This window comes from Rhipicephalus sanguineus, chromosome 6 (genome assembly GCF_013339695.2).
Source record: "Rhipicephalus sanguineus isolate Rsan-2018 chromosome 6, BIME_Rsan_1.4, whole genome shotgun sequence".
NCBI lineage: Eukaryota > Metazoa > Arthropoda > Arachnida > Ixodida > Ixodidae > Rhipicephalus > Rhipicephalus sanguineus.
In genome coordinates, this window is record NC_051181.1 from 162,020,387 (window position 1) to 162,029,998 (window position 9,612).

The window sequence follows — 9,612 nt, forward strand, 5'->3', positions numbered from 1 at the left end:
TGCTCCAAGTCATAAGGTGGCTTGATTTGCCAGTGCTTGCAATCGATGTATCCACGACCTTACGAAAATCTGCAATCTGTGAAGAGGCCAAAAAGGATATATTAAAAAAAACATAATTGAAAGCGCTCTTAATACATATTTGGCAGAAACACAAAAAAATATCACTTAGTCATAGCTATCAAATATGCTCTATTCAATTTGAAACAAACTGAAGCCCCATGTAAGCTTTACATACTGTAATGTATATGTCCTGGTAAAGTATAGTGCTGCCACAGCGGTAATCGTGTATACAAGTAATTTTGCAATATAAAGGGAATTCCTGAAAAAGTGCTAAATGGCTCCTGGAAGATAAATTCGCATCAAATATTTTCTCTCAGCTGTCAAGCGTGGTAAACAGACAGGCTCCTCTTAATAATCAGATAAAAGCCTGCTTAAGCAAAATCATAAAAACTGCTGGTGTACTTGCTCATATTGCAATATATGTATATTGGCCAGATATACGTATATACAAAGCGGTAGTAGTACTTTTCGTACTGGAACTTAACATGGGGTGACAGTACATCTGCTGGGATGAACAACTTACAAACGTACGTTATAGCACTACACGAATAGCAACGAAATTAGTTGCGCAAGTTCAACTCACCGATGGCACAACGATATTAGCAGCCGTCAGCGTCATCGGGAATGGAATGTGCTCTGCAGCCACAGGCAAAAGACGTCCGTGGACTGGAAGCTGCCGTTGACGTAGAAATGCAACGCTAGCACGACGTGTACGTCCACTGGTGAAGCGTGAGAAATCGCCGTGGGCCGCTGTAGTCAAGGCTCCAGTGCTGTGCAAAACGACACGACAGATGGGCTCGAAAACCTGTAGTTAGCAGGTGCTGGTCTACGACTTCATCCAAGGCAAAGCACCAGTGAGAAGTGTGTTCTGTCCGGAGCGAAGCGTGACGTCCACGTGCCTTCGCTGCCAGGTACAAGTCCAAGTTTTCACCGGAGAACAGTCAAGGCATACTGCCAAAGCAGCCACATTTACAGCAGAATGTCTCGGCGAGCGACTTCGGTTCGACACGTTATGACGTTCGAATTACGGTTATCACAAAAAGGAGAAGCAACGATTTAAAAAAGAAAGCGCCAAGCCCAGCGTCATATCCTTAAAGCCCTCATAAAGCACCATCGCAAGTCTTGGAAATGTCAACACAGCACCACTGTTCACAACGCACATCGTTTCACTCCCGAACACTGCATTTGCCTGGACTGCTCACAAGAAAATAGAAGCGCACGGGCTAACCACTGGCGAAGCAAGAACCAAATTCAGAGCGTAGTTCATGCGTTACCGTACGGAATCACGGAAGCACGGAATCACTCAAGTAACGCGCCAAAATGCTGTCAATTCGAAATGCCGCACTGCACCTTACTGAGATTCTGGAAAGCTATGCAAACGAACTGTGTTACCGACATTCAAACACACATTGCAGGCTCCTCCAGTGCTAGTTACCGTCGGTACACAGGCGCCGATCCCTGCTTCATAAACACTCCGTGGCACAGGCTTCGCTACGCTTCACGGCACACCAAGAGACACTGCCGTCGGTCTTCACACGGCTTGCGCGCACCGAAAAAGCAGCTGTATTCACAGCACATCCAGTCGAACGCTGAAGGAACTCATGCGTTTGCGAAAATCGGCGCCGACACCTACAGTTTACGGCGCCATGTTGTTCTTACAAACTGCGCAGCAGGGGGTAGGCGCTAAGACAACTTGGAAAAAGCTCTTTCGCGTTGATCGCGAGAAGATAAAAAGTTCTCTTATGTGCGAGGGGGAAGATATGACGAACACGACGGGAGCGCGCGATGAAAGAAGTGTTTTGTCAACGTCATAAGATGGGCTGTTGTAGAGAGTACTGCTTCCCAACCAATCACGAGTGGCACCTCTCGCCCAAGCCGTCGTCTGCTATCGTTTATCGTCTGCTACGATAGTAGCCTCCTGCGGGGGTTTCGCCTTATCTACGCGATGATTTCTAGGTCAAGCTGACGCTTATGAGCAGAAAATACATTTATGAGTGGGTGAAGCCACCTTCAATTGATATTCTCACGCCATGTTAAATGGCAGTTAGTAATCAAAGGGACGTGAATCCGACAAAGGCTTGTTTATACTCGAGAATCGTGAGCATTCGCACATATTTTTGATGTCATTTCAAATTACTGGATCCATTTACTTCTGACTGCTCGCCGTATAAACGCGTTCCGTTTCGGTTTCCGAACAGTGAAGATTGAAAAGCTTGATTTGTTTGAGATTTCATGCATAATCTCGCACATCTATAATGTGCTGCGATTTGCAATGTACGAGCCCGCTCTGGATCGACCCAAAGCGCGTAGGGACAGCTGCGTTTCAGCGATCGTGCCTATTGGGCAGTTAAAGCCTATCCAACTAGACAAGTTGTGGAATCACATAATAGGCTTTAATAACGGCTAACTGAAATCCTTCACTCAATTTTATTTCCAATAGCGTGCAGCTGATGTGCTCCTCTGAACCTCTTTGGTGGTGGTTTCGACCAATGCTGCGTACATCATGATAAGTTGGACGTCTCATTGGAGGAAGTCGGACGCAACACAACAACATAACAAAAAAATGTTGACCAAATACCGCGCCGCTTTCGACTTCATCGACCATTCATGTAGACCTTTGGTTTTAATCCAACCACAAGTCTTTGCATGCATGTTTCGCCATTGACACCCAATAGGCTTCTTTAATTACTGCGACTCCCAGTTTATTGGACGACTACGAGTGCCAATACAGTCCATAGCGTACAAGCGAAACAACACACGAAACTCAAAGCGCCGAACTAAATTAAAACGTACCAGCAATCATCAAGAAGCCTTAAATGGCCGTGAATTAGCTCAAAATCAGCCACGGCACCTAGATACCCGCCGCAGTTGCATGTTCTAAACAGCCATATTGTTCGTAAGAGTGGTCCGGACCACTCTTGGGATTTTCTCGTAGCCACGCTGTTTCCGCGCAATTTTTTTGCTTCGTGAATCCACTTACGAGCCTTTTTCAGTGACGTCACCAAATATAGCAACTGCATCACCATCGCTGACATGTTCTTGGACAGTCACAGCGCGCTTTACCGCAGCGACCGATGTGATAAGGATGGCCTCTTACGACGTTTTTTTCGCTTCGTGAATCGACTTACGCGACAAAATTTCTCTTACGCGACAATTTGCTCGTAAGTGAGTTTTGTGAATTCGGCCCCAGATTTCCATATAAAATGGCTGGTCCGCGATCGAAAGTGCATCACTTATTGGAAAACAGCACGTACAAATGCGCGTGTGAGCGGTGCACCTTCGAGGGCCGCATTTCTTTGCGCTCGCCGGCTCCGAGTTTTTCGTGTACGACGCCGGCGCATTCTGTGTTATAACAATCTTCGCTTGAAAAAAAAACAGGAAAAAACATGGCTGACCCCCTTTCATAGGAATTGGTATAACACGAAAGTGAACCATGTCTTCACAGGGGTAGTTGACCGTTTTATTGTGCATTGTTTCGCCGCAAGGGCGAAGGAATAGATGCTATAGCAACAAATTGTAATGTCACGCGAAGAGCGGCACGCAGTTCGAAACTTGCAGCGCGCTCTAAAGCAGAAAAGACGCACGAGAAGAACATACGCACGACGAGGGCGAACTAACAACTGTCACAATTGTTACGTATTTATGTGTGAGTAGCGAGCTCCTTTCGGAAACGCGGCCGCTGCAGCGAACGAAGTGATCTTCGTGCTCTCTGTAATGTCAACGGAAACTTGCGGGGAAAGCACAAGATGTACAAACCGCCCCCATCACGAGCTAAGCGCGCGCGCACGAGAAACATCCCCTGTAGAGGTGCGCTCGCATCGCAACGCGCGGGGGGACGACCTTTAAAGCACGCCCCGCGCTCTCTTCGTGCCATCTAGCTAGAGATAACAAGAAAATGCTGAAGCCACCGAGCTCTGATTACCGCCAACGGTAAATGGTGTATAAAATTACATAATCTCCCGCTAAAGGGACCATGAGGCGATGCGAAGCCGGAGCACTTGCACGATCGCGTTCCGTTGGCGTTCGTTGGGCATGCTACCGACCTCGCGTCGTGGAACGCGAAGAGGGACGCTACGCGCGTCGTATCTTCCATCTAGCCTGGCCGTTAATTCTCACAGGGCGAGCGGGGAACGCGGTCGACAGGCGGGCGAGAGGGGGCAGCGTAGGAGAGGAGGGAGAAGGGGAGGGGACGCGCATGCGCTCGAGCTCATCGCGGCGTTGCGCAGGAGAGAATTTCGGCATGTCTAGCCCGCGTTTCAGAGGAAGAGTGGAAAGGGGGAGGGGAGAGGGAAAGTGGAGAGGGGGAGGGGAGAGGGTATGGGAGAGGGAGAGGGGAGGGAAAGTGGTGAGGGAAAGTGGAGAGGAGGTGTGTGGAGAGGGTATGCGCATACGCTGTAAGGGTGGTCACGCCGCACACCACCACCACCACCACCACCACCGGATTGAGCTCCGCCTTAAAGGGGTGGTGCCACCAAATTTGTGGCTTGCGCGTTCTTTGCTGTAAGCGTTTCCTATAGCTCCAGGAAGCATGATGCACGCACCAAGATTCATGTATTCTCGCTAAATAATTTAAGATCGCCTTTTGATTTGGACAACTTTCGGTTTCGGTTTCTAGGCGCCCAAGTTGGGCAGTGACGTAAAGTGTAGGAGGCGTGGTCACGTGACCACACAAGGCTGTGACGCGCATAGCCAGGAAGCGATCGAAACTCGGCGAGTGATGTAGCAACCGATGCTTTGCCGGTACTATAGTGAATTAGAATATATTCTAGTTCACTACAGCCGGTACGTACGTTGCGGAAGTAGCGGAGGCCCGGAGATTACTCACGTTACTACAGCAGATTTGGTGTGACGTCACTACAACTTTCGTTGCCCATCCTACAGATCTACGTCAGTGTTGGTGCGCTAGCGATGGGTTTCGATCGGGAGAATGGGCATTTATGTACACTTTGGAAGTGAATTAAAATATATTCTAAACGTCTGCTGTGTCCGACCCTTCGTGTGGAATGTCCTTGCATAGAGAGGAAACCCACAACAGGCTTGTTATAGCCTCGAAATTTGATGGCACCACCCCTTTAAGATACTTCGCATCTAATAAATAGCTCGCCGTTAGCAAGCTGAAGAACGTACGCTCTGTGGCCGAGTGGTTTCGCGCTGCGGAGTGAGGGATCGTATGTTCGACTCCCGGCAACGGAACTTTTTCCTCCAGTTTTTTTTTCTTTCCTATCTGTTAGAGTATATCTTACAACGTCATATCCGTGACGGAAATACGTCAGTGTAGCCGTGGTGGACCCCGGCATTAAGCACTTTCGCGTTTAAAAATCCACGCATCTACACGAAGTGAATCATGACGAGTGGGCGATAATATAATAATATCTGGGGTTTAACGTCCCAAAACCACGATATGATTATGAGGGACGCCGTAGTGGAGGGCTTCGGAAATTTCGATCACCTGGGGTTCTTTAACGTGCACCTAAATATAAGTGCACGGGCCACAAACATTTTCGTCTCCATCGAAAATGCAGCAATTCGATCCCGCGACCTTCGGGTCAGCAGTCGAGCGCCATAACCGCTAGACCACCGTTGCGGGGCGACGAGTGGGCGAAGCTCTGGGTATCTTATGGGTGAGTAACCACACGTTACCCGAGCGTTCCCCATATAATGTAAATTCAGTGACTTAAAGTGACACAAATAGTCGACCACAAAGCTAGGTCCAAGGTCTATAATGTCTACGTTGAAGTCGCCGACTAGTATAAAGGGCTTGTGCTTGTAGGTGTTTTCTATTGTTGTGTCATAGTTATGACTGATGTTTGTCTACTGTAAACGTTTTTGTATTCACATACACGCATACTCCGTTGAAGTCGCCGACTAGTATAAATGGTTTGTGCTTGTAGGCGCTTTATATTGTTCTGTCACAATTATGACTGATGTTTGTCTACTGTAAACCTTTTTTATTCACATACACGCAGGGGCGTACCCAGAAATTTTTTCGGGGGGGGGGGCACCTCCTTGATCTGAAGTGGGGGTCGGGCAGGCAAATGTGATCGAGTGTCATTTTAAGCTCTGCATGCTATGGCAAAAAAATTTCGAGGGGGGGGGGCGGCACGGGCCCGGTGTGCCTCTCCCCCCCCCCTGGCTATGCCACTGCATACACGCATACATGTTTCGACTTTGGCAAAGGTTATCTATATACCGTGACAAACGACAGTGAGAGTCGACGACAAAGCTAGGTCGTAAGGTCCATAATGTGTACGTTGAAGTCGCCGACTAGTATGAAGGGTTTGTGCTTGCGGGTGTTTTATATTGCTCTGTCACAATTACGATTGATATTAGTCTATTGTTAAACACATTGTTAAAGCCGCGCATCTCGACGAAGTGAATCATTACGAGTGGGCGAGTAGGTGTGTAAGCACGGATACGGACGCTATATGGACGGACATGCCTCGGTCTTAAGGTGCTTCACCCTTAAAAGCTGGGCGTGGCTTGCACTAGTGGCGCAAGGCTGAAGGCGCAGCGGAGCTGATCGTATGGCGTGACCGAGCGGGTGCGAGCAGTGTCGAGGCGAGGAGGAGGACCCGAGAACCGTTGCGCCGTGTGCATGCGCAGTAGTGCGCAGCTGGTGGCGGAGTCGTGGTGAAGTGGGCGCGAGCAAGGTCGGGCGCAGCTGCACCATGATGATGTCACGGTGCTTCCGCAGTAGCGCACATCTGGCGGTGAAGCCCTGTCTGGGTCGGGCGGAGCGAGTGCGAAGCTGCGCGCACTTGCTCCGGCGGCTGCCAACGCCGGCGCAGGTGGCGCCATGGTAGAGGTCAAGTTTTTCTTGTTCGCGTTGGACAGATTACGGCCGGCTGAAAGAGCACCACTGTTAAAAGCAAGACGTTACGCTCAGTAATCCACGATAGTGGGTTAACTTGGAAGAATAGACTATTCGGCGAGCCGGTATTCAATTAACAGGTAAACTGCGCAAGAAACGTGGAGAAAGGGACAAAAGAACAGCACAAGCGCATTCTAACAACTGCCGGGAGGTTCTTAAGCGCGAAATGTTCTATTTTTTAATGGACCCGGACATGAAGGAAGTTAAGGAAATAAACATTCTGCTTGTTTCCTTTAGCTTTCTCTTGGTGACGTCAGGTGGCGTGACGTCGCACAGACGTCATCCAGGCATGTTCCATTATTCGGATGACTAGATCTTGTTGCTCACTTCTAAGCTGTCAGCATGGATTGTCTGCGATGCTGACCAGAATCGGAACATCCTCAATGACACGAGGAAACACTAAAAGCTTCTCTTTGTATATTTGCACTGCTTCCCACGATGTTAAAATACCAAATCGCACAGCAAGCTCGCCACTCAGGACAACATGATTTGTCATAGAACGCAATAATCGCGGACATCTGTCGGTGCCTCGTGGAAGAAACAGGCGTGCTGCTACCGCCACCACTCAGCCCAGTTACAGTTGAACAGTAAAGAGTGCGCCCCTTTCCCTCGTGGTAGCAAATAGATCTAGCAGCCGTAACGCCATTCTTTTCTGACCATGCATTGTTTCGCGATCATATACATGTTTCATGCACAGATAATGAAACCACCGCTCGTTTTCTTTTCCTTGACGCGCAGACAAAGGCTCACCTGGACGTGCTAGCAGACGCACTGCTAAGGTGGGCTCGTGGCCGCTACTGAACACCACCGCCTGACCAAAGGGCAACGCAACGCCTGGCGGCTTCGAGGTCGCACCTGGAGAGGCCACGCCTTCGGGGTGGTCGGCGCGCCTCTCTGGATTCGAGCTTCTCCCCCGCACAAGTGTGACACCGCCATTGACAGCCGCCGTTCCTTCGTCCGGCCATCTCGACCAGACGCAAGGAGAGCTGGGCCCTCCGGTGGCTTCGCTCGCTCTCTGAACCGCAGAAGCGCCAGGCGGCGCCACTGTGGCGACATTTCTCGTGAATGGCCTTTTTTCCTAAGGTGTAAGTCTCAACGAGCGATAGATTGGCTCAACGGAAATTAAATGCTGGCGCACAAACAACCAGCACTGCTTTCACGTTCCGCCACTGCTCAGAGCGTTAACATGATAAGCGACGTAAAATATCCTCTCTTACATTGAGGCACGACGTGTACGTTGGGGAAGGTGATCATTTCAAATCGTCCCCTCTGTTTTTCCTGTGTCAGGGTGCTTTCTCTTACAAAGTGAAAGATAATCATGCACGCCTGATGAGTGCGTGTGGTTGTCGCGAACCTGAATGTTCGTGTCTTGGGTTGTGTGTTTTATTAGTATTTGCTGTTCTTACAAACACTTGATTTTGATCGTCCACAATGTGTGCATGCTATGCAGAGTATTCCGGCGTGTTCAGAAGACATTATGCATGTCTTGGTAGCGAAAAAAAACTCGTTTTTAAAGAACCAGCAAAACCATGCTCTAAATTAGCCATTTATTCCACATGGCTAACGTTAAGGCAGACGGAAAAAGCTTGCTGCCGTAATTCCCTGTCGAACATGTGCGAGTCAATGGCAATTCACTGTTTTGTTGTTTCACTGCTCACGCAACTAATGGTAACTCTCACTGTAGAGCGTTTCAGCCGACTGGCACGATGTAACAGAATTCTCATTGATCTTGTTCCAGTCATGCCTAACCTGTCAATGTCATCTTTTCTTTACATGTTCGCTTTGCGACCATGAGGATACCTGTGTGTATGAGACCAGAAATATTTGTCAAATGCTACGAAGTAGCAGAGGTACTAAATTTTGTAACACTGCGTTCGCTTCGAAAGTTGACGTGCCTGACACACGCAAGCACAGTGTGTGACTCACCTCTGGTTATCGCAGTTCTGTATTCCCTATGCCTCACTGCACTGATTGACGGTTTATTACTGTGAGATGCATAGCGATAGAGATCTTACAAACTTTTTGTATCGTTGTTACCTAGCCTTTTCAATCTTCAGTGCACACATGCACTGACACCCGTGATAAATACTAAGGCGGAATAATTGCCGATAAAGCACGCAAGGCCAATACGGCCTGTTTCTACACCAACACAGTCATCAGCTAACACCACACAACAGCGACGGCTTTTAATTACGACGATTTGGCTAACGAATCAAGTTTCGCGTTACGTCACTCGGTAAGCAACAACATATAGGATTTAACTAAGCTAATATATAGAATGCAAGGCCACCGAGTGTAACCTCACTGTTGGAGGAAGTTGTCGTAAACTGTTCGAAGCGGTGCTTCAAAGGTGCTGCACTCGAGATGTCCGGTGTCGCAGAACGTGATAGCGGGTACTTCGTTGTTCCAATCTAGTGCAGTTTGTCATTATTCGAGTAGAAGTAAGTGTAGAGAGGTTTGAGGGGTAGCAACGTTTTTGCCGTCAAAGGCTGTTTGAAGTATCGCGAGCTGTGATGACACAACTGACGGATTAAAACATGGCAGGTCAGCAAGTCATTCCGAAGTATATTTCGCGCTGTTTTCATCAAGCTGTCACCTTGGTGGTAGTAAAATATACTCGTATGCTAGAGCGGTTCTTGATTGTGTCATGGATGACTCTAGTGCCTTTTTATCACCATCTA

The 9,612-nt window shown here is 48.6% G+C and overlaps 1 long non-coding RNA gene across 1 annotated transcript in view; it reads left to right on the plus strand.

Annotated features, from left to right (window-relative positions):
- The window catches only part of LOC119396943 (uncharacterized), a 169,140-nt gene extending 160,046 nt beyond the window's left edge, over window positions 1-9,094 (plus strand). Inside the window, exon 3 of the long non-coding RNA XR_007416657.1 lies at window positions 7,670-9,094. This is a non-coding gene — a long non-coding RNA (uncharacterized LOC119396943). The remainder of the gene's footprint in view (window positions 1-7,669) is intronic.
- The last annotated feature ends 518 nt before the right edge of the window (window positions 9,095-9,612 follow it).